The following is a 26,184-nucleotide window of genomic DNA, read 5'->3' as shown; positions in this document are numbered from 1 at the left end:
ACGAGTAGTTAACAGTACGACGTCTGTGTGTAATCTATGTATAAGCTGATCAAATCTGCATTTCGCAAGGGACGTGGCGCGTTTTGCCTGTCGCCCGCTTCCGCTGCGCTGCACGCATTTACCGGCACGGACCGCTGGCGCACGCGGCACACACGCTTAAGTGTTTGCTACAAGTGACACTGGCGCGCGCGCGCACTTCGCCGAGGGATCGATGTGAGCGCGGGCGCCGAGCAGAAGAATGCGTGGACAGCCGGTGAAGAACACACGCTCGCCCGCCACGCGCGGGGGTGGGACTCACGGCCCGCTCTCGCACTCGTGCACATATATGCATGCGTATACGTAAGGCCGTCGAACTCGAAAATAGATCGCGCCGCAATCGATCCCTCTCCTCTTGCCGCCGCTTCCGAGTGTATACAGCGAGACGAGAGACGATCGACGCTCTGTAATGCAGCGAGAATTTTCGGTTCCCGTGTGTGAGTTGCGCCACAAGCGTTTCCTTTGAGTCAAATGGCGAGCGGCCGTCTCTATTGCATTGACCGCGTGTATATACGGTGTTTCCTGTTGCGTCGGATCCTGGCGGGTGGGAATGACGGTGCTTGTTTGCGAAGGGGTGATCCGGCAGTACGTGGTCATGCTACCGGCCGCAAACTCGTCGCTTAGAGTTCAGCTGCAAAGGCTCCCTTCAAGGTGCCTATACAGTAACTCCATATCAACGCTGAGTACTTTATACTCTGCCTGCTGGCAGGAATGCATTAGGGCTGCCCCGTTTTTGTCGTCGGGACGACCCAAGCCACGCGACCATCGGAGCATGAAGCATGCACGCTGCCGTGGACAGATACGGTTTTCGTCCCATTTATTTGTATGTCCTCTCTGTGCATGCGTGTTTCTTTTTTCCTTCTACACTCGTCCACTGCGAAATCGGGCGTTTTCGAAGAAGGGGACACGCGCGTCACGAGAAACAGCAACAGCATTAAAAAGAAATAAGGACAGGAAGAAAAGTCATTGGTCACGTGACAATGGCTCATCTAACTGCTCTCTGTCCATGCGGCGGTGCTCGGTGGCGCGAGCCTGATTTATTCGAGCGAATTGAACACGAACGTGGGCGCCGATGTTCGGATGTTGGCCTACTTTGGGCAACGCTAAATCTGCAGAAACGAACAGGTGCAAGGTTTTTTCCGTCAGAGCCAACGTGAAGCGGTACAAAAGGCTCTATAAAATATATACGGAGAAAAAAGGAAACCACAAGTGGAATGGGAGTTACCAATAGTTGCTGTTTGGTGTCGATGACACCACGATTAATCTGTACGAATTATAGTTAAGATTTCAGTTCTTCTACCGGCCTAGTCACGTGATAGCTCGTGTCACATCTAGAAGGAGTCGCAACAGCTGCGCTGTAAGGAAATAAACTAACAAAAAAAACAAAGGTTCCGGTATTTGCATAGATGATGAGAGAGAGAGGAAAGGCAGGGAGGTTAAGCAGAGGCGAGTTTCCGCTTTGTTACCCTGCACTGGGGTGCATGTGGAATATAGGGTTTGTAAAGACGAGAAAGCGTGAGAGGAGAAAAAAAAGGAAAAAGAAGAAAAAAAAGAAAAAGCAACAGGTAACATAAAAGGCGTCCCAGTCACAGACGTTCGGACAGGCCGGTCCATCTCAAGAAGCGCAATAGCGCTTGCACGGCCATCTGATGCGCATAACTCCATCTTACGAGTCAGGGACGCCTTACACCAACAGAAGATCGGATACGTTGGTGTGTCGTTGCTCTTCCTGCGCGCGCGCAATGGCACGGAAACACTAAAGCGCGTTTCAAGCAACCATGGCAGTTCTTAGTTGCTAAGAGCACCCGTTACTGTTTGCCTGCCTAGAACGTGAAGAAACATCAATGACTCACCAACGTATCCGAACTTCTTTTAGTGTCATTCTTGCCTTAAACAACCCATCCCAAATTACACGCCTTAACTCAACATCTCTACATCCCGCGCGTCCCGCTTTCTTTTTTTGCGTCCTGTCAAGCGTGCTGCAGGCACATTCTCGTGCGCGCGCAGCGCGTCTCCCCGCTCAGTGAAACGGGGAGGACACGAGGAAGGTAAACGACGCAGGCAAAAGTACGAAACAAAACGAAAACAGCGCGCGGCACGGCACGGCAAAAATGAAGGGCAAGCTAGGGCAGGAAAAAAAAAAACGAAGCACGAAAAAGTAACCCATAAGGAAACACACACACACACACACGGAACGCGGAATTCGGTCAACGCTGCCGACGCCAGCGGCGCGCGAACGTCGTCGCGAACCGAGCTCGACGAGGCTGGCGCGCTGGCAACGGCCAGGCGCGTGCGCGCTAGTGTGCCCGCGTCGTACACGCGGGCGCAAGGCAGATTATACGCGCTCTTTATTTTTTCTTATTTTTTTTTTCACGGCCGCGTCGCAGAGCGTTCGCGAGCGCGCGGCTGTTAGCGGCAACGGCGGCGGCAGCCGTGACCCACGCTCCGCGCGTGTGTGTGATGTGCGCGCGCGCCGCGACGTATATACCGTGAGCCGTGACCAATTTTGCGCCCCAGTGACCATTAGGCCTCCCCGCTTTTTTTTTTTTTTTCCTCCCACCGCGGCGCGCCTACGTTCGCCGCCGCCGCCGCCGCTATGTAACAGCTCGACGGCCGAGACCAGGGACGGGATCGAGGAGAAAGAAAGAAACAAAAAATTACCGACGATTACGTTACTTCCTAATGCGAAATTTGAGCGCAGCAAATAAGCTGTTTCACCTTTTCGATAGATTGAGGCAAAGAAATCGAGCAACACATGTATGCGCTATCACAGAATTTTTTTTTATTTTTCACACGTATTCCTTTAACAAAGACTCCACTAACAGTTCTTGACAGTCATGAAGGAAGCTTTGTGGTCGGAGAAATAGACTGATATATGTTTGACTTGGTACACCAATGCTTGATTCTCAAAGACGAGATCTATACAAGTGCCTCGCGAGGTTGTCACAGCCGTGGGACGCGTTACGAGCGAGAGGAACGGGATGTTCTCCGGCATAAGTGTTAGGAAATTGCTGTTTGTCTTTATGTCAACATTAAAGTCCCCCACTACTAACATCGGTGTGGATCGATGGACGGTTAATGCGAGTTGCAGGAAGTGCACGACGTCTTTCGTGAGTGCGGTAGCGGACTCACGAAAGCGGTATCAGTCAGTCGCTGCTAGCGCTGGGGGGATGAAAGGGGGGCGGAGCTGGTTATGAGGCCGACGTTAACGCCGACGACGACGCGAAACCCAGGAACGGACGCCAAAGAGCCATTTGTGTAGCCAGCCCTCCTCCACAGTCTCTCCTCCTCCCTTCCATCATCCTCCCTCGCCCGGAGAGCCGACAGCGCGCATGCGCGGCGGCGGAGCAGATTCGTCGGCGAGCTACGACGCGAAACCCAGGAACGGACGCCAAAGAGCCATTTGTGTAGCCAGCCCTCCTCCACAGTCTCTCCTCCTCCCTTCCATCATCCTCCCTCGCCCGGAGAGCCGACAGCGCGCATGCGCGGCGGCGGAGCAGCAGATTCGTCGGCGAGCTGGTTACGAGGCCGACGACAACGCCGACGACGACGACGACGACGACGCCGCGAAACCCAGGAACGGACGCCAAAGAGCTGCGCTCTAAAAAGGCAGAAACACGGCACGCGAGGAAACGAGAACGGGTTGCCATTTGTGCCGAGAGAAAGAGCGAGGACGAGCGCGGCCACGCTGCACGGCGAAAACAGCGTCAGTTCCCTTTTTTTTCGGTTACCGAGGCGACTTCGCCTGGTTAGAGGGGCGCGTGCGGGAATTCGGGCAATCCGTCGCCGCGATAAGGCATTCGAGGAACCACCCCGTTAGGTGGCAGATTAACTCGACGCATAAAACGCGGTTCTCTCGGACAAAGTTACCGCGCGGCTGACCCCGTGCGACGGCCCACGCACAGCGAAATCCTTTATCTGAGACCCACTGCGAAGTGAATGCGCAGGTATACAGGTGCGATCGCCTGGGCTGGCGCGCCAACTGATTCGCTTGCAGCTTCACCCTGTTTTCAGGAAGGAAGCAGAAACTCTTTCGGCTGCCGGAACATAACGGCTGCGCGATTTAAAAGACACGCCGAGAGAATGAGCCGGGACGGCGAGTTTGTTTACGCTATCCGGGAGCAGCCAACGCGCGCCCGCAACGAGCTTCGATGCGCCATTTCCTTTATTGCGAAACTATCCAGTGCCCTCATAAACATTCGTGGCTCCAAAACTTGCAAGCACAAAGAGCCCTGTAAAGGCTAAGTGAGAGGACCAATGGCGCTATCGCGAATGGCTGCAAGTATAAACTGAAGTACTCCACTGCTGCCGGTTGAATTTACCGTAGCGCTTTTCTTTTCTCTCTCTCTCTCTTTCTTTTTTTTTTCATTCATTGCCCCGTGTTAGTACGTCGAGCTATCTCTTTGTTTTTGTAGCGTTTGAGCCTGATGAGTTAGGCTGGGCGATTCCGGTGACGCATTCCTGCAGTCTCTGCAACGTCGCGAACAGAAACGCAGTGGGTATGTGCAGAAACATTGGTGTACGCCTGTATGCATGCAAGCTTTGTCGGTATATCGACGTTCGCTTCCCCGTCCGTCACGCGACTACGCGGTCTACCTGTGCACGCAAAATATTCCTCAGTATTATTATAGATCCCACGTGGAAGTCAACAAGAGCGTCCTCCTTGTGTTCTGCCAGTGCGGCTTAATAACTACCATCTAACGGTGATCACGAAGCAGGGAAATCACGGCTTGTCTGACCATATCTCAACCAGCAGGCACGCAACAACTGACCATTGCCTTACATTCGTTCACTGGAAAACAGGACATGATTTTCTTTTGTTTTTTTGTTTTTCTGAAGGAAAAAAGAACGGGACAGGCGGGGTTGTATTCAGAAAACAGCTCCTACGCTATAGAGTTGTTTGCAAAAACAAATTTCAGCGAATCCTGATACAAGACATGTAATTATAGAGAAGGTGGCCGGCCATGGGTAGATAGTACTTACGCACGAAAAGGTTCGTGAATTAGGCCACCGGTGGACACGGCGCGCCACTATATTCAAAAGAGAACGTCATATTTCCGGTTTTGATCACAGCCCGCAATTTTTCTTGTTCCAGCGCTGAAGCAAGAAAGTTTCCACAGGGGGCATTTCTACACCCGATAATCGTTAAAGTTAGAAGCGAGCGTTCTTTGCTTTCGTCTCATTTACGGGAATCGCTGTTTTAAATAAGCGCTTGCTTTTCATGATTCGTGCAGAGTGTACACAGGTAAAGTGAATCTCCCGCGTTTTTGTTTGGAGTGTAGTGAATCTCGCGCTGCCGCTGCTGCTGCACAGCTCTCTCCTTTCGTTAGGACTCAGCACTAATTGGAATGGCTGATAGTCCTGCGTGTGATGCTTGCGGATGCGAGGAGGACATTGACCACTTATTGTGCCACTGTCCTCACTTTCAAGCATGAGGACAATCTTTGTCCAGTACATTGAGGAAATCAGATGATCGTCCTCTGAGTGAACATACAGTACTAGAGAGCACCGTCCCCACCGATCATCGGCTCAGAAGGCAGGGAAGGCACTTCTGTGCTTTCTCAGAACGCCTGGTTTGCGCGAGGGACTCGAGTACTGTCCGTGCACGTCATTATACCCTCTCTCTCTCTTTCTCTTTCCCTTCTCCCTTCCCCCAGGGTAGGGTAGCCAACCAGACTCTTGACTGGTTAACATCTCTCTCTCTCTGTCTCTCTCCACGCTGATGGTTGCGTACGCGTTTGTTCGCGGACACCAAACACAACGTCACACGTGATTCTCGCTCAGAAACGCAGTCGTCCTACGCTCGAGCGCCGCGCCAGCCGCGAGCGTTGGCGGTCGCGTAGGAAGGCGAAGGTCGCTTGGCTTGGGCGATTCGCCCCCAAGGAGATGCACTCCAAAAGTGGCGACCAAAGTCGCCGCAGCACAGTTGTCGTATATGCGAAAAGGTGCAAGTCTTTTTGTCTTGTACGACATCAATTTGTCCTTACTTGTCGTTAGCAAGCCCGTTCACATTCCGAAGGGTAGATCGCGCCACAGCACCGCGTGTTATGTCTGACTTACTACTGACCACGAGGTGGCGAGTTGGATACCCGGCCGCGAGATCACGTTCCAATTGCGGGATCTTAGAACGCTCGTCCACCAAGCTTTTGGTGCGACGTAGTGAAACTTAGGAGGTCGAATTCAGTTTGGTATATCTTCAGGCGGCAGCGTCTGTCGCAGCCATCGTGCTCTTTTCGTTAGTTCAAGCCCATCAGTCAATATCAGCCAGTCACCTTCGCGCAACCTGCTGGGAAACTCGAGGATACTAGTGAGGGAGAAAAAGAAAGAGAAGAAAAAAGGCAGGGAGGTTAGCCTGATTGGAGATGGTTTGCTATACCCTAAGCATGGAGAGGTGAAGGAAAAGAGAAATATAGAAAGAAAGAGCATTCGGGTGATGCGCGCGCATGCGCAAGAGAGAGAGAGAGAGAGTGGCACTTCCTTCGAAGCAGATGACGAAAAGTGTGCATGACCGCGCAGTCCGCAAGATGTCTATTTTTCTTTATGCCGTAATTCTTTTCGATGAACTTGTCAACACCTTGTAAATGTTTTGCACGATTACTCTGGAGTCCACGGCCAGTGCGCAAGGAACGCGCACGAACGGAGAACAAAAACTACGTACCTTATTGCGGTGAATATCAAATGTGAAGCAGCGTCGTTTCTCGTTTCTTAAATCTATATTTGCCAAGAAGCCCGGCCCCGAATTCACAAAGCTTTTCGTTCGAAAGTGCTGTTCGCAATTGGCCGGCCGCCTTCGCTAATGACACGTCCAACATCCCGATTGGCCACCACGAACTCTTAGGCTACAGCTTTAGCGTAAGAACCTTTCTTGTGCGCGCATGAATACGGGCCCGGAGGGGAGCGAACCCGCGACCTAGCGCTCAGCAGCACAGCGCAGTAACAACCGAGCCGCCGTGGCGGATACGCTCGCGTTCCCTGCTACGCCTTCTGTTAGGCATAGTTTCCACCACGGCACACGTCGGCCGAGAAAAAGAGAAATGCGCATACATATCTAGAGAAAGAGAGTCAGAGAGAGAGGAAAGGCACACAAGGGGATTTATTCTCTTAGCTGCAGAGAGAGAGAGAGAGAGAGGCCTTACTGCGGCACACCACGGGGTACAAAGAGGACGGCGGCACATCCGGATGCGAGAGGGCTATATACTGCCGGCCAAGCGCGTAGGCAAGCAAGGGACTCGCTGCTGCGGCACCGGCGGCGTGTGGGCGCGGCGACTCAGCGCGCGGGCCGGCCGGCCGGCCGGCCTGGCTGCGGCCACGCCGCTCAACTCCTCTCCCGGAGTGCCGTACCCGACCGGCCGGGTCGCCCAATTGCCTCCTCCTCCTCCTCCTTCTTCTTGTACCCCGCACGGTCATCATTGCCCACACGCCGCGCGATTGCCGACGCGGCGCGACCGCAGACCGCCGCCGCTGCGCAGCGCTCAGTTTAGCTGCTGCTACGCGCCCGAGACGCTATTTGAGACGCGGTGCCGTCGCAATGAAAAAGACATTTGGTGGCAGACCGCCCCTCCGCCGACGCTTTGGGCTGGTTCCGCCTTTTCGTTTCGTCGTTACGCGGTCGCCTCGTCCTCCATTGTTTAAGCGGACGGACCTCGGAGCTCGCGTGGCTCGTCTAAGAGCCTGCTCGCCCCCCTAGCCTCCCCCCATTACACACACACACACACACACACACACACACACACACACACACACACACACACACACACACACACACACACACACACACACACACACACACACACACACACACGCTTCCTGCGCACAACGGCGATGTCGCGGTCACGAACTCCTCTTCGCTGGTTACGTGCAGCAAAAATAAGTAGAAAAGTCGAAGCGCGGTGCAGACAGACACGCCCGTAAGTGCCCGGTTCTTGATGAGATGACCACAGGTTCCGAACTACGTATGCGATGATACACGAAGAAAAAGAAATAGAAAAAAAAGCGCTGTGATCGTCCGCGCTTTGTTTTCGCCTAATGCGTCGTGATGGAGTTTCAAGCTGCGTACAGACAAACACATGCCGCATCGTCACTACGGCGCCCGCGTCTTGTGATCCCAAGACGTGGCCGCTCAGTTCGGTGCCGGTCTTGTGGAGGCGAGATAGCCCTTTCTTGCGGTATTACACGATCGCAGTGGTTAAGCATATATATATATATATATATATATGTATGTATAAGTGAGGGATTTTAGTCGTGCCAACACGAACGGATCAGCAAATATTCTCACGAAGCCGCAATTTCTGTACAATGAATGGCGCTACAAATACACAAAGTGTCACGTAGAAACGCATAAGTTTGCATGAGATATCAATCGGTTTGCAATGAGCTCGCTAAAACAGCTTACTTAAAATGCCTCAACTGTCGGTAAAGTTTATCCAGATAAACACAGAAAGGGATATCACGCTCAAACTATCACGAAAAATTTATAAGGTGTACGCCCGAGGAGGACGTTCACTGCTTCATCCGCCTCCCTATCAACGCTTTAGGAACAAACTGAATATGACGTACAGGAGGTATGTGCGCTTTTTTTTTTCACTTTCCTTCTTTCTTTCATGTTCTTTCTTTTGTTTTTCAGCAAGGCAAGAATACCGTCGAATTTATCATAGCAAAGCAGCAAGTACCATGCACCACGTGTCTTTTCGCGCCGCATTTCTTAAACATTATTCCCTAATTTGCATAACCACGCACATCACTCACAGCGCGAAAGAAACATCGTTCAACGTTGTGGGCGTTTCTCGCGCTCGGGTTTAGCTCTTCTCAACGTGCGCGGTTCTCTATGTTAGCAATAGTCAAGCAAAACCAACAAGCTCAATCTTCCACGCAGTTAAGTGTTACGTATTGGGCCGCGCCGGTATACAACACGCCATTTCTTGTCGCGAAGTTTTCAGCCAACAACAACGACCACTAAAAAGAACAAACAAAATTGTGAAATGTCGCGTCATAAATTACCAGGGCAAAAAGAAAAAGGTACACACGCTTCCTCAAAACATGTTAGCCGTAGACGCCCCAACTATTTCGCATACGTTTCATGCCTGCCTGGACATTCAAGCAAGAGGTGACGCACGCGTACGTAACGCCAATCACATTCTTTTTTTTTTTTTTCGCTGAACACGAACAGCGTGTTCCGGCTTGCAGAGTCCGGTGTTTACGACTCCCCGTGAGCTGGGAAAAAGTGTGCTGTTCCACATGCGGCGCTAACCGGACAGTGTTTCGTTCGTCGCGCAGACTACAAACAGCTGCAACAGTCTAACTCGGATATATCGAGCCCACATATAACGAATTATTGCGTATAACGAAACTCAGTAAAATCCCCACGAAAAGTTTTGTATGGAGGCTTTATTTCATATATCGCATTACCTATATAACGAACTTTTTTTGTGATCCCCTTCAGGTTTGATATATCCGAGTTCAACTGTATAGGCAATGTCTTGAGAGCCGCACAGCCCCTCACTGGTAAATGTTCTTACCGTCTGTTTGTGCATGTACAGTGTTCCGTACATGATTCACTTCCCCCGACTCCCACCTATTTTTTTTTTGGGGGGGGGGGGCGTGTTAACTTCCTCTCCCAACTCTCGTAGAGTTCTCGTAAAAATCAGGCTTGGTATCCAATCGAACCTCATTGCGATGTACCGAAGGCAACAAAATATATGCAGAAAGACAACGAAATTTCAATAAGCACTTTCGTAAGAGAAGTCACTAACTTTATCTGTTATACACACGGTCCCGAGACCTACATGTCGATTTGAAATAAAGGCGTTCACACCACAGCCACCACAGCCACCACAGCCACCTACAATTCACAGAGCACCAGTTTTTTTTTCTTTTTTTTTGCTTCTTTCCTGTCCGCGGCGTAAACTAAGGCGCTGTGCGTTTAGTACGCTGTTCTTTCTTTCCAAAATATTGTTTAAACAGTCTACAGAAAGCGTTATATCTTTTACTCAAAGTCTGCAGAATGTCTACAGGACTTCAACCATACACGTTTCGTCGCCTATAATGTCGACAGCTTTCATAAAAAAAAACTGTTTGGACATTTATGAACCACAATTATAGACAGTAACCCGCCTTATAAACCACTAATTTCTATACAAAACAAGTTTTACTTGATGCAGTCAAAAGGGCCCATCTATAAGAAAGCAAAACAGTATATTCGACGTCTGTAGGGTACTTAAATCCACTCTTACAGGCGCAACACAGCCTTCGCGCTCGTGGTCATTTTTCTTTGTTCACAATAGTTTTAGAGAAGTTTCAGCGGCATCTATCGATGGTGGACGGCTTGGATCAACAGTATACATCTCATGCGGGCAAAAAAGAGAAAGAAAATCGCATAATGCTCGGTATAATAATCTCTCGCTTCTACAGAGCGTTTCTACAAGACACACATCGCATTTCAACACGCGATACAAAAAATAAACCCTCGGTGAACTCCTTCACTCGGCCGGCCTTTCAATTAACGGCGCCATTAGGAGACGCGCGAAGCATCGCTTCCGCCGTCCTCGTCTGCACGCGCCACATAATATACGCCAAGCTCGGCTCGCGCTGAGCAGGCATCCGAGATGATGACTTTAGCCACAACATCGCAACGCCTTCGCGCGCATCCTCGCCGCAGGGTGGGCGGCAAGTGGGGGGGGGGGGGGGGGTTGCAACTCAAGCGCGCTCGTACTCTATAAAGGGAGGCTCACGCGCGTGGCTGAAGGCACTGCGGCGGCCGAGTGACGTGAATACTAATTTTTCGAGTTAATCGGCGAGAGGCTTTGGCGTCAGCCGACCGCCCGCCGCTCGCGCCACCACAAGCCGACGCGGAACCATTTTTCAAGGCGGGCGGACGGACGGGGCGCTCTCCGAAAAGACGCGAGCGAGCTCCTCAGGAACAGTGCCGCCTCTCTCCCCTCCCCCCCCCCCCCCACTCAAGTCCTCTGGCTCTCTCCAAGGAAGCTTCGAACGCGTCCGTCGCCGCAGCTAGAACCAGCGGCCGAACCCGATCAATCACCGTAGGGCAGGAACAGACGAACGACGCCACCGACAAGAAGAAAACTATAGCGCCGGTCTCACCGCCGCGTAGCCTGCCGTGCTCATATTCCGCTGCGAGCAATTAGCCAGAGTGCATTATGCCGTATGTGTAGGAGCGGCAACGCCGGCGTGGCTCTATCAAAACTGAAGCCGCTCGCGGCATTAGCGTCTCCTCTCGCGTGCGCTGCCGAGAGCCGAGGCAGCGAAAGATGGGCTCTGTGTAAACCAGTCATCGCGTTCTGCCGGGGCAGCCTCGCGAAGCTCGCTAAAAGGGCCGCTTTATGGCCGGCTGGAGGCTCAAAGCCTCCGCGCGAGCACTTTATATACACTACCCCAAAAACAAGATTTTTTTTTTTTTGACCGCAGCCCCATGTTTGTCTCTCTTCGTTTAAACTTACGATGGAAGATTGCAAAGTTCCAAACAGCACTTCTGTTTCGTCCGGTTTTGAGGGAAGTTAGCAGGGTAGTTCGCAGTTTCTGCCTAATGATGAGAATGGCCGTGGTAGGTGTTTTCGGACTCGCGGTGCCACGCATTGCCGGAGCCTCGCCACTGGTCAACGTGATGGCATACAGTTCCGGACGCCGGATAAGCTTCGGGAGAAGGTCGGGGAGATGTCGCGACGCCGCGATGGCATTGAGTTAATATATAGTGGACCGAAGAAGTTAAATAAATGAAAGGAAAAGAACTGGAAAAAGTAAAGGCGGGGGCAGGGCCGGAACATGAAAGAGCGATGCTCTGGTGGTCCATTTGCCGGAAGATTTCTGGGCGAAATTGGGGACGCGGTTATAAGCTGCATTATAGCGGCTTTTATATTGGCCTGCTAACTTGCGTTGGAGTAAATTTTAGCAAAATCAAATAGTTTGGATGTTTCTCGTTTTGTGAAAGTATTAAAAAGAGAGAGACAAACAAAGGAAAGGCGGGAGGTAAATATAAGAAGTTCGGTTTCCTACCTTGTACGTGGAAAAGTGAAAAGAAAGAAAGCAGAGAGGTAAGTATCGCAACAGAAATCAGCGCGCAAAAAACCGAAGCACGTCACTATCACAGCCTGTGTCGCAGGTCCCTACACCGTAGGAGGCGAACTATAGCACTTTGGCTGGCTTTAGCGCGGATGTCCGTTGTGACAATCTGTCCAAGTGTCTTTTGCTCTGACAGTGGCCGGCTGTCCAGTGTTTCTAACATGGTACAGGGAACCTGGGCCTCCTCATTAAATGTTTTGCTAGAGCTAATGTCGTCGCTTTCTGTTTACGAAGAGCGAAGTCTTGTTAAGCCTGGAAATGACGCACTCTGCCTGTGGTAAGAAAACCTTCTACAAGAAAGCAGCTACGAATTTCGCACAGCCATTACTGGGACGAGGTTTAGCAAAATGAAGGTAAAACACGTAGACACTCAAAGATGAGTTGGGATAGCAATAAGCATTCCTGAACACTTCCCATTATCTACCGGTTATTTCACTCACAAAAGTCATCGCTAATTTGAAGGTTTTCTTTCCTTTTATTTCTTCATTTTCAACGTTTCAATATTACGAATAATCTTGATCTTAACTTGGGAACCTGTCAGGGGGAATCAGAAAAAAGTTAAATGTTATGATAAAGAAGAAACCTTATAGCCACTGGAAGAACCAAAAACTATTGCGATGAGCCAATACCTATAAATAATAAAGCAATTATTAATAAGTATCGCAATTTCTACTATTGTCTTTGTTCTTTCTTTATTATTATTTTCAAACACATGCACACCAACTTGTTTTTTTATATTCGTCTCAACTTCTTGTTACGGACTCTTGGTATTTCAGAGTCGAAGCTTTTTCAGTTGTGTCTAATCCCAGAAAGTGCTGCATGACCATGCTGTATTGTAGCTTTGTGTGTGTTTAAAACTATACTGACAGTCCACGCGCATTTGCGAAAAGCACTTTGTTTTTTGAATGCTGTTATCACCTCACGATATCACCTATATTTTCAACATTATGATCATCTTTATGTCTCGTGCATGACCGAGTACCTCTGCCAGCGATCATCAATTACCCGTTTTTATGCGAAGCATATTACGAGGGCTCAACCCAGCTCCTCAGGCGCGGCGGTGACCATGAAATCACGTGACACCGTGACGTCACGACAGAGGAGAAGTGGCTTTGGCTCAACTCTTGCAAGACGGGCTGGGTGGGAATCGAACCAGGGTCTCCGGAGTGTGGGACGGAGACGCTACCACTGAGCCACGAGTACAACGCTTCAAAGCGGTACAAAAGCGCCTCTAGTGAATGCGGTGTTGCCTTAGAAACGCGCTGTTTCTAAGGCGTGCGTCTCTTGCTCAGGCGCACATTTCGTTGCCGCGCCGAACGCTGCTTTGCTCGACGCTCACCGCGTCCAATGCGGGGCGCGTAGTCGCTGCCCTGTAGCCCATTGTCTTACACCCCTTGGCGGGTCGACGGGAACGCTGTCGCGTTCCACTCTTGAAGGCGAAGAAGTAATGCATGAGTTGTTTCTTCGTCTAGCCGAACCAAATATAGCCAAGCAACAGCAGTTCACCAGGCTAAACAGTGGTTCAACAACTAAAATAAAGGCTAGTATGCTTCGCATCCTGGGCTTAACCTTACCTAAGCCACAGCCATTTTTTTACGATCACAACAGCCCCACGACTGCCCTCGTGTCCCTTGCGATCGCAGTTTGCTCATTTTATAACTCCTTGCTTGCAGACTAGTCAGCGACAAAAATAGTCGCCAACATCCAAGTTAAGTCAACTGAACTCGTTTCCCTATCAACTGTTTCCTGCGATAGAGGTGGCGAGTCAGGAGAGGGCTGTCTTAGTGTTTGCCTCTGTACCACAAATTCTGCAACGCTGCGCTGTAGCTTCCCGAATCGGGTCGGCAGTGCATCACGGCAACTGCAATGTGATGACAATGCCGTCATTGCTATTCAGGAGCCGCCACAAAGCGGCGGTACTGGCTGGTAATTGATCGCGTGCTCAAGCCTCGCGTTCTCGGTGCGACTGTCGCCACGCCATGGGGTGAAGACAGCTTTTTTCCTATAGCACGTCACAATGGATTGGCTAGAGCAACTGTGGTGACATGATATCCACGGCGCGAACAAATACAAACGCCAGGAAACTCGCAAAGGACGAGCGCGTGGTATACGTTGTGTTGCCTTGTTTGCGCAGGCAATCAAGTTAACGGCACTCTCTCTCTCAAAATGAAATAGCGCTTATAAGAGAGAGAGAGAGAGATGTGAAATATCAGCAGACTTCAGTGATTGCTCTCGCTCATTTACTGCGGCAGCAGCAGGCTCGCAGGGCGGACACGACCATCTTCCCACGGACAACTTGAGGACCTCTTTTGAGTATTAGAAGCGGAATAATGAAGGCATTGCTTTTTTGTAACTACAGGAGCCGGAAGCAATAAGAAAGCCAGAAATACGCCACGACCGCCATCTTTTAGACATCATCTATTGTATTACTTCCTGTGGCCTCAGATATACATGCACAGACAACACCGTTCTCAGTCTAAATTAACCCCTTCAGTCCGAGTGTACACGCTTGCGTACGCTTCTTATTCTGAGCCCGCACCAATGAAGGATACATGGTACTTTATTAACGACCGTTTTACCTTTAGTTGGTGTCGGAGAGTACTTGCTCGCAGCGAGTATTTGTAAGTTTTATATAGTGCCTTGAGCTGCCACAAAAACGCACCGCAGCTACCATCGCTGTTACTTTTTTTGCGATTTCTTTTTACGCTCTCTTGCCGCCCCATCCTTCATGAGCTTTAAATCATTTTCGTGAACTGCATTTATTTTTCCTTAAACTTAACGCTAAGTTCGTAAAATCGTAGAACGAGCCAGAGCTCGCAAACTATACGAAACATTTCAGCCACCCTAGACCAACTGGACCAGGGGCCCAATAAGGGAAAACAACATCCTTGGAAACTCGCCTTACGCGAACATCAGCGCGATCCGCTATGAAGGCGCTGCTGCGTTACTTAAAACACACGGGACTTTGTGACAAATTGTGACTGCACACTCTGTGACGTCGGATTGGACGGTGACACTGCGTAACACTAGGAACGCCTTCGCAGACTGCGCGACGGTGCCCACTGAAACAGTTCTGTATCGTGTGTGTGTGTGTGTGTGTTTGTGTGTGTGTGTTTGTGTGTGTGTGTGTGTGTGTGTGTGTGTGTGTGTGTGTGTGTGTGTGTGTGTGTGTGTGTGTGTGTGTGTGTGTGTGTGTGTTTGTGTGTGTGTGTGTGTGTGTGTGCAGGGGTAGCCAAGGAGATAATCTCTGGTTAGCCTCTCTGTCTTTCCTTTGCGTTTCTCTCTCTCTCTGGAGAGCTGACAGGCTGTCGTGAAGAAATAGCAGATCACAGCAGCATCGCAAAAAAAAAAAAGAACAAGAAGCTCACCCTATAGATATACAGTGTATGTGTATGTATATATATATATATATATATATATATATATATATATATATATATATATATATATATATATATATATATATATATATATATATATTTTTTTTTTTTTCTTTCGCTGAAAAAGCCAATTATCATTTTGCATACCGTAAATGACGAACGCTTTCGTCAGCTGAGAGTCTAGCTGAGAGTCTCTGACGTCTTACCTTGTGTAAGCTGCTTTTTAAACTCCGAAATATCCGCGCAAGACACCTATAGTTCGAGCACACATCGCGCTTAGGTCGCGTATAAGGAGGAAGTTTTAGGAGTCGAAGGCAAGTCCCTGTGAGGCGTGTTGTCTGGTCGAACAAGTTGAACACAAAATGAACGAGAAGAAAACGTAATCGTTGCTGGTCCGATATCCACTATATAGCGAGGCAGCATCGAATGTCTCTGTCACACACATGTGGAACTCGAAGCTATATGTGGCCTGCGGGTCCGTTTAGGCATCTCGGTCGCTAACGCAGCTCCGGCGGCGGTGCTCTTCCTCGGTTTTAAAATGGAAATTGACAATATCTATGCGGATTCGTCGCGTGACACCTCCAAATTTGTCCCCCCGTATCCCTCTACTGTCCCTCTACTGTGTGCGCCTCGGCAAAAATACTAAGTGACGGCACTCCCTACGTGCAGTTGAACGAAATAGCTATATAGTTATTTACTACAGTCCAGGAGCAACGAGTGAATTTCAAAGGACAAAAGGACAAGACAAAAGAAAGTAACGCAACGCCAAACGCGCCGTCTATATATATAGCGGCGTCGGCGACTATATATATAGTCGCCGACGCCGTTCTCAATGCAAACAGAGATAACAGTGCGGGGCCTAGTTCTTTTATTCTATCTGCGAGTAAGCATTTGTCTTTTATCGTCGTTGTCTTATCGTGTGTGTAGTAGCTCGTCACTTCTGCACGTCAAAACGTCACGCTTTTATATTAAACGTCACTCAGGACTACTCGCGCGTTAGAATCGGTAGATTCGGTAGGCAGCGAGAACGCGAAGCAAAGAACGGGCACTTCACATTACCGCACGTTAGTCGATACCTCGTTCCTCGCGACAACGGAAGAAAAAAAAAAATTCCACCTGTCCAAAAAGTGACCGTTTCCGTGCGAGCGCATTTCATTAGCCGTACGACACTTCAAACGGTAAATGTTCGGTCTACTTTTGAACTGAACAAAAAAAAAGGTAAGAATGCTTAGCGTTATGGAGTACCGCTGTTCGCAAACGTCATGTCTCACTCAACGCTAGTCTCTCAACATTAGTACGGAAACGTGACTACTTTTGAACTGAACAAAAAAAAAAAGAAAGAAATAATCCTTAGCGTTATGAAGTAGCGCTGTTCGCAAACGTCATGTCTCAATCAACGCTATAGTCTCTCAACATTAATGCGGAAACGTGACACGTCATATTACCTTCTTGCTCTCATGCTGTGTACGAAGTAGTTCGTGCGCCTATACTGCCTTGTCCGTGTATGCATATAATACTCAGCTTCGTGTTCCTTTTTTGTATGCGTGTTGTTATTCGCATTATTTATTCAGCGCTATACCTGTATTAAGGGTGTACGAAATTCGAATGTTTTGAATAACGCATCGAGTGTATTTCTATTCGCTTAGTCGCCCGAATCAAATAGGTGTAATGCAGGAGTGTGCTGAACTGAGCCGGTCGGTGCATGTTAAAGTGTATCGAACAGCACAAAAGACAGGACGTATACGTATAGTGTAAACGTATAGACAGCAAAGATATGTATCACTGTATCTGTCATCTATATGTATTATACACGTCAAACTCGAGCGCTGTGTTTGCAGTCTGCACTGTATGTCCTGCCTTTGGCGCTATTGGATATCCTCCGACTAGCTAATATTTGAAACATGATCGATTTATTAAATAATTTTGGATAAATTATCACCGGCGCGCAAGTACTCGAAAGAGAAACAAAACCTAAACATCAAGGCGTTCATTTCTTCTGCTTTCCATCCTTGTACTGGTAGCCCAGGCTTTTGTACCACTGTGGCCAAAGTATGGATATTGGGGCGATGTCGCTGTACAATGCTCGCTCGACACTGAAGCTCTTTTGTTACCAATCTGATGTCACTATGCTATGCTTAAGGGCATCGCATTCTGTCGCGAAGATTTCTGATGGCCATGCTCTCCATGGCTTTCTCTGTCAATAAATAAATAAATAAATAAATAAATAAATAAATAAATAAATAAATATATATATATATATATATATATATATATATATATATATATATATATATATATATATATATATATATATATATATATATATATATATATATATATATATATATATATATATATATAGTACTTGTCCGTTAGGATCGACACATTGTAATGTACGTATATTTCTGGACGATAATTCTAAGCAGATGCAATGGAAGGCTAAAAATGACTAGAAATTATAATGGTAATGTTATAAGTAGGAGGCCACAAGTGCCGCTCTGTGCTTAACGTTTCTTCAGTGAATAAACTAGTACCACAAAATTAAGCGTAAGGCCGCGCCCGCACCAGTGCGATGCGTCTTAACTGTCTTAATGTAACTATAACTTGCAAACAAAATTTAAAAAAGGAAACCTAAATAGGTTACCTGGGCAAGTGACCGATTAACTTCCCCGTTAGGGTTTCTAATGCGTTAGTCGCAATTAAATCAATTTCATCGTTTTAATAGATCGCGCTCAGTCGAGCGGCAGTGGGCAAAGCGTGCCCAGATAAAATCATCCTCTCCATGTTTGATTAATCAGCTCTGCGGTCGTCGAGAAGCGCGTGTCACCTGCGGCGAAGTCGTCCGTCCATTCTGGGAAAAAAAAAGCAGCGATTAAACTGGCGTTACGCGTGGCGTTCGAACGGAACAACGCGCAGGCCCATAGGTTAACCGAGCTCGTTAATCTTCTCTCAAGTATCGTAAACTAGCTGTGGGATATCTGTACATGCACGTCATTTTAAAATCGTCCGTTTTTTTATCGCGTCACCGCTTCATCTCGGACAACTTCGCATCGGAACTACAGAACTGTGAATATCGCGACGCTAACCCGTTACCAGGACATAACAGCTTTATAAAGAAAACACGGGAGAATGCAAGCAAGTGCGGGCGTTTCTCTTCGTGTTTCATTCTTTGTATTTTTTTTCTCTCTCTCTCTATCGAGCAGTCGATTAGTGTACCTATGTCAACTCAGTGTTTCGTTATCGTAATGTCCTGCGCACGGGAAGGACGAAAGTCTTGCCAGTATTCAGAATATTTGTAATTGTTGTAGTCGGGGTTATTGTGTGCTGTTGTTGATCAACGCAGGATAAATTGAAAAACAGGCTATATTACAGCCGGCCACACCAAGACACAGCTGAGAATGATGCTTTCTCTGTACAACAGATAAACACATACCAGAGACACATAAATACATAAACTAAGCCTGAGAACTGGTAGCAGCGCCAACGATGACACAATGTTCGGTGGCCACAAACTAACGTGGGCCAGCACTGGACCTACATTGGCCATGCTTCGTATGCTGTCAGAGATGGCATTCAGAGTGACAGACAAGAAAGGGCGATTTGTAAACCACACTTATACCGCTGGCCTCGGTTTCAAGCTGTACGCGGTCTATTTGCGCAATGCGTAGCTCTGTTTTCGACGTCGTGCACGTAGAATAACAGAAGTTATTAAGTATTATCGATTAAGGGCTGCTCATTAGTCGGCTTGCAATTTATAACCTAAGCCCCTGCTGCTATTCCGAAAACAGAGGATCACGCAAGACCACGTAGTGTCTCTCGATGGGCCGGTGTATCCATAAAAAAAAAGATAATAATAATAACAGTAATACCAAACAAACAAGACAGCAAATACGAAAGAGAACTAATATGGACACGTTCTCCGAGGCTCGCTATATAATCCGAGTGCTGCAAGAACAAACAGCTCAAGTACGCGAGAGCGAAAAAACATAATCACTTCAGAAGCGTGCTTCTTGTGGGCGGCACAATGATATCAGCGGCTACAGCCGCACCGTACACTGCAGCAACGCATTTTTTCCTGTGTATTGATAGTCTACGAGCGGATTCTTTTCCATTACGGGTTTCAACAGCGAATCACATTCCGGGAAGTAAATGAAAACAGATAAGAAAATCATTTCATCTCGTTACGCTGACGCTGCTCGGGCAAGAAATGACGTGCGCTCATCTTCAAATTTGCTGCCGAGCAGAGAGTCCTTGAGAATATAGGGACCGCCTGCAAAAAATAAATAAATAAAACAAAGAAAAACAAACAAAGTGATCTCTGCCTTTCTATCGTTCCATATATCCAGCACGGTATAAGCTACTTATTCAAGCGAATGGGTCGGCCTGTAGCTGTTGCGCAACCAGCGGCTTTACTTCGCAATAAAGTTTACGAAAAGCGATCCTATAATCATGCCCGAAATATGAAGAGACCAGAAAAGCGAGAAAATTCGTGATGATTTTCCGAATCGACATTTTGAAAACACCAGCGACGTACGCATGTACAGCACCGCGTCTGCTTGAGATCCCATAATTTTTTTTTTTTTACATTTACGAAGAAAAATTGAAAATGGAGCGAATCCCAACTAGCGGCGTTGCAACGTGCACACGTAGTTCAGCCGATTTCTTGCTGTTTCTGATGCATCCGTAATGCGCGTTTAGGCGCATGCCGCCTCCACGACGCGTTGCAAAAGAAAAAGACATTAAACGCATCGTAAGCATTCCGTTCTTCTTCATTAAAACTCGCAGCCCGCCTCCTGAAATGAGTGGAGGAGTTCTATGCATTGCATTTCCACACATCGGGTTCGTTATTCTTACCTTTCTTTCTTTTTGCGGATGAAGGAATGGAGAAGCTATCATCCAGAAAACTATCACCCAGGATACTACACCAAGAAACTATCCTTTCGTTTGCAGGACCTGTTTTGCGCGCGCGATATCATTGCAAAATGAGAACGTTTGCTCCCGTTATCATTGCTATTTATTTATTTATTTATTTATTTATTTATTTCCTCTCTGAACTTAACCAGACTGAACGCAAATAAGCGGTCGCTTTCACGTAGCTAAATGACCCGAGTCAGACATGCTCGCTCAAAGTCATATTCGTCGGCTGTCTAATCACAGCCAGTAGGAACCTTGCGTGCTATATATGTGTAGCGCGAAACTAACTGGGCAATTTCAGTGTGACAAACTGTTATTACGATACGTAGCCGGCTTTCAGCGAATAACGTGTAAATAGCCTCGATAAATACTAAAATATTTCTACTTTAAGGTAAGGCTACCTGGAATGGAAACCTTATGTCGCCGTGTCTTGTAGAAACATCACCGCCGTTCGGCGTTGTCTCGTCTCGGTAGAGCTAGACGTGAGAAAAACGTGGTACGTCTGTTTCTGTTCAGACGCATATAGTTGATTGAAGAGAAATAAGAGAAGGCAGGAACGTTTTTGTTTTGTGAACTTCTAGGAGACATCTTTTTTTTTTTTTTGTACGAGCTTCAGAACTTGGGTCACCGTTGCCGTTGTTCCCCTCTTTTCTTCGCTTGCAACATTTACGTCTTTTCGTGCTCACCTGTCAAAATCAGGGGATTGGGCCGCGCCTCCTACTGGTGCCCAACATCTGCTGAATTAAATATCTACATCACGGGAAAGTATACACAGATAATAAACAGAGAAATCTAGGCCGTGGCTATATGCCCCTATGTCTATATGTGTGACAGATATGTCCCGTATGTCTATGTGGTATATGTCTAGATGTCATATATTTTATACGACATATGTGCCACGTGTCTATGACATATGTCCCATATATCTATACGTTGATGTTTGTTTTACGAAGACAACCATTTGTTTTCCTCTCTACGTATATAGGCAATTTTTTTTAGCTGCATGAAATATTTAAAAATTGCCTGTGGTAGATAGCCCAATTCTTACCCTCGGTCTAAATTACTCCATGAGGCGGCCATTACCTTTCGACAAATCAAAATGCGTAATTGAATAATTAACATAATTGAGCTAGTTCACTTTATAATTATTTAATTTACAGCACATACTTCGACCTACGAATTATAGATGGTGAGTTCGCAAAACGTATCCACTTGGAACGAATTCTCAGGACTGCACCAGTTTTGAGACTAATTTTCAAAGGGCCTGACGAAATGTGTTGGCGCTCCAGTTACATTATTTAGGAAAACGGTGTTTTACGCATTGAAGCGCAAAAGTGATTGGAACACCATTGTATATCGTAGGACAGTTTGAAAATTAATACTTCGAAGATGGTGCAGTCAAGAGAAATCGTTCCAAGTGGATACGCCTTGCGAACTCACTATATGCAGTGTGTAGATTTGAATTTGAAATATTAATTAGCATAATTTCGATATTGTTCAATCAAGAAGTTTGATTTCTAGTACAAGTGAGGGCTGCCTTATCGTGTAATATAGATAAAGGATTAGAATTGTACTATCGGCCACAGGCAATTATTAAAGACTTGGTGCAGGTAAACAAAAAAAATTATAACACACACTGTAGATGGTACTGTGTTGTCCCTGTCTTCTGTACTTGTATTCAGTTGTTGCATTTTTTTATGAAAGTAGACGCGTTGTGAACCATTAAGATATGTACATACCATGGACTATGGATGAAAGCAGATGGACAACGAAGACGAGAAGTAGCATTGCAAATTTATCAAAATGGGCAGCGCTACGGGTAGCACAATAAATGGACAGCACACGGTGTGCATACAACCCTCCCTGAAAGTTTCCACACAATTCAGAGCTGAACCAGACGCTCTGAGTGCTATTCCTGCTGCGGTGCTCTCGTTGTGGATGACTAAGAACCGGCACTCTAGAGCTGGGGAGCGCTGGCGCTAGTTGTAGAACTTTTCGAACGCCAGAGCTATAACACGGTTCTACAGGGTGAAACGGCCTGGAATCTTTTGAAAGGAACTGCACGGTGTTTGTGCGCAGAATCGCATCTGCGCGCATCTTAAAACATTTCAAGGCCGAAACGAAGGGCTTCCCGCTTTAGCCCGACAACCAGTAAGGAGATGTAACCAGTAGCGCTTGAAATCGTTGGGACATTCACTGTCACCTTGACGGAGACAAATCCCCTCGTGCTGATGGCAGCGGGCTATTGGATAACTTGCGAATATTTTTTCTTTGATAGCGATCGTTGTTTTTAACTAGCAGCAGCAGCCGCCTGCGCTTTCGCGATGCACATACAGCCGACGCCAAACCCCACTGGACCGCCAAACAGATTCGCCAGACCCATTAAAGCCGGTCTCGAAGGCCCAACTCCAGTGTTCGATGTGTCGGGCATCAGCTGGCTCAATCGTATACGAACGAGAAAACTGGCAGCGCGGCTAAGTGGCCGCCACGGTCGGCGGCCAACGCACCTTGTTCCTCCCTCGGGACGAGACAAGGGACGCTCGGTCGACGCTCTCGCACAAACTATATTGAACGCACTCGCTTTCGCTTGCTGCGTAGAATGATAAAAGTAATGGAATTAAACATGCAGCGCGTAGCCCGTCGTGTATAGCTGCCGCTCTAGTTTGGCTCACCCCTGGCCAATTACAGAAGTCGCTCTTGCATAACGCCTCGGGCGGCCCCGCGAAATCCGGCGTCGTTCTGTGAATAGGTTTGCTGAACCGAAGAAGCCCGGGGGACTCGGGCTTTCGAGTTTAATTAAGACTCGCTCCTGCTGCTTCGCCGTTGGTGCGTGTTTGAAGTAAACTCGCCAGCGGCAAGAAAGCTACGCGCTCGAGCTGTTGCGAAAGGTAGCGATATCTTCGGTGTGGCACGGACTCCTGGGTATTTTGTCCGCCCAAGCGAACATTCCGTTTGATTACAGAGCTACCAAGTTTTAAATTTTTTTTTCCTTTTTTCACCCCACTGAGAGTGCAAGCGTAAGCTCGGACTGTACTCTTTGTCTTCGGTATCTCGTTAAAAACAGCTATCGCACCGCCGCACTCTCGTGTTCTATGTCTTGCGCTTTCATCAATAGCTGGTCGACATCCGGCAAATATTGACCGACATCGGGTATAATCGGCACAGTGTAGCGTCTATCGAGGAACGGAGGTTGCGCGACATCAGATTACTGTATAATCAGAATGTGAGATATTAAGTTGTGATCTCAAAGACAATTATCGGGGTTAGTGACCCGGAACGCCACAGTGTCTGTGCTTCGTGTTTCCGCTGTCCCACACCGTGGCACCCAATTGTGCGTGGAAGTTTGTGAAGTTCCTTGCGCAGCTGTGCAAACGTTAACAACCAAACCAATCTACTGCACGAACTTTTTCCCAGACAAATAAAAGTGCGAAGCCGGTGTCACTGCGAAGAATAGCTGACATCATGCGCCATCCAGGACTCCTCCTGAAGTCGAAATTATAGGCGGGTTGGGTTTCCCACAGTTTCTGGGGCGAAAACGGTGGGTCGGGTGATGCGCAACGCGAAACATTAGGCGGGGAGTATAGACCTTGAGGCTTTATTCTGAATATTTTAAGACCACTTTCGTAAGTTTAAGTTTTTGACAGACAAGCGGCAGCACTGGTCACACGACGAAGTCCCGTAGGCATCGATGCTACGTCGAGCGTGATTTGCCATGTTAACCACATAGGACTTGGCGCTGGAAGACGCGCCTTCACATTTTCAAACTAGAGCAGTGAGCACGCCGTTGAGTGGTATACATATAAAAAAAAAAATTGATCTTCTGCCGTTGTTGTGGTGTATACCACTGTGCGAGAGAGCTGACCCAACAGCTAGGAGACGAAGCCAAGTTGAATTGTCAATACCAAACTTCTGACTGTATCGCGAAGGGACACGCTTTCCGGCTGATTTGTTTTATTTAAATAAAGATTCGGCTCTATGCTGAAGTGTGCGCAGCGATTTCATAATTGCTCGGAGAAAAGACAAACTTCCAGCCAATGCAATGTTACCTTGGTCGTGAAGAACTCGGTTTCCCTAAAAATAAACGTTCGTCTTGAACTTCTTTAACAGTTTTCGTCGCCGTTCAGAAATAAAAGTAGAGAGACAAGAACGAGGTAAAATGAAAAAAAAAAAGAAAAAGAAAACACTTAGTGGCGTCTCCTGCATGCACTCACCGGAAGATGAGGAGACGACCCGACGAGGAGAAGCCGGCGACGTCCGGGACACTTCGGAAAGCGTCGTAGTACGTCCGGAAATGCACGGAAGATAATCCGAGGAACGGTGGTCGCTGCAGAAAGAGCCGGTGGCAGGAAGAGAGCCGCGACCCGTGGGAAAAAAAAGAGCGACGCCCGGCGTCGTCGTCGACAAGGCGCGTGATCCCGACACCGGACGGAAACACAACGCCGTCCCGTTGCCAACACCCTCCACCACCTCAGAGTAAGGGGGAGGTCCTGCGTTCGAACCAGCGGATACCACTGGCAGCGGAGGTCACTGGAGACGCGCACAAGCCAACAACATCCTCGCTGGGGGGAGGCTGATCACGCGCGCAGCGCGATCGGACTTCGACGACCGATCCAGCGACGACGGCAGCGCGCGACGACCACCTCGATGCGGGCTGCTCCGGCTACGGCCCACATCCACAGAGCTGCGCTGACAGGGGCGCACTGAGGCCGGCTTCCATTGAGGAGTCGCTCGGCGCATGCGCGTGGCAAGGAGGTTTGAAAAGGAGGAGGAATGGGAGGAGGAGGACAGGCCGAGGGGGAGAGTTCGAACTGCGCTTATCCCCCCAAACAGAGCGCGGGCGCGCGCGCGCGAACACGCGCGTGGCGCACAGATTCCTCCTCTCCGGTGCACGTTTCCGCCGGCGCGGCGGCACTTTTGTCCGGCGCCCGGATCGCCCGCACCGCTTCTCTCTGGCACATTTCGTTTTCTTTGTCTCTTCTTTCGATGCAGGATCCGCTAAATCTCTTTCCCCGCAGCTCCTCCCTCCGGTGCCGTCCCTTTTGTTGTTTCTCGTCTCTGCCGCCGTACGCTCACTTCTCCCCGCCGCTGTTCTGCGTTCTCTCCCCCCCAGTCCCCTTCGCTCTTTCATTCGTTCTTTCATTCTTCGCGGTGCATGACGTCCCCCCGCCGCCAACCGTCCCGAGTGCGAAGCCCCCTGTTGCCCCGAGGACGCACGTTGAAACGGCTTCGGCGCTGCTAGAAGAGACCTGTTGGGGAATAGCGTGCGGTGTTTTACTTCATCGCCGCCCCCCCCCCCGTCCCTTTTTGTAGGAAAGTTTGCTCCTCGTGAGAGCAGCTCGAAGCGAGAAATTAAGAAAGCCTGCAAGTCCCGTATAATTAAGTCCGTGGATCTTCATTTAGCTTTAGACATACACGCCAACACAGAAGAGTACGCTGATATGATCTCGACCGGATGATGTAAGCAAATCATCTTGTCGTGGGAAAGTACGCCTGAATGTCTCTCACACCCGACAGGTCGATTGTAACAACGCACACAGACGTTCGAAACTTTCAACGCGTTAAAAACATGGACGCTGCTGAATAATTCACGAGTAGCTACACCGAGGGAGATAGAGAAGCTACATCGAACGGAGTCGGACTAGTAAAACGTTTTTTTTTTTTTAAGCATTGAGAGAGAGGCAAGAAGGTTTTGCCAAACACGGGTCGGATTTGCTGCCCTGCAGACGAAGAAAACGAAGGAGATGTGGGGAGAGTCGCAAATCGCGCACACAAATCAGAGGTG

At 48.5% G+C, this 26,184-nt stretch overlaps 1 protein-coding gene across 1 annotated transcript in view; it reads right to left on the bottom strand.

Moving 5' to 3' along the window:
* Positions 1 to 25,116, bottom strand: part of LOC135902913 (leucine-rich repeat-containing protein 24-like) — a 220,766-nt gene extending 195,650 nt beyond the window's left edge. The window contains exon 1 of the mRNA XM_065433246.2: positions 24,614 to 25,116. The gene's annotated coding sequence lies outside the window, so the exon portion shown is untranslated. The remainder of the gene's footprint in view (positions 1 to 24,613) is intronic.
* Positions 25,117 to 26,184: the final 1,068 nt, after the last annotated feature.

This window comes from Dermacentor albipictus, chromosome 3, assembly GCF_038994185.2.
Source record: "Dermacentor albipictus isolate Rhodes 1998 colony chromosome 3, USDA_Dalb.pri_finalv2, whole genome shotgun sequence".
Taxonomy (NCBI): Eukaryota; Metazoa; Arthropoda; class Arachnida; order Ixodida; family Ixodidae; genus Dermacentor; species Dermacentor albipictus.
This window is presented reverse-complemented; position numbering and strand designations above follow the sequence as displayed.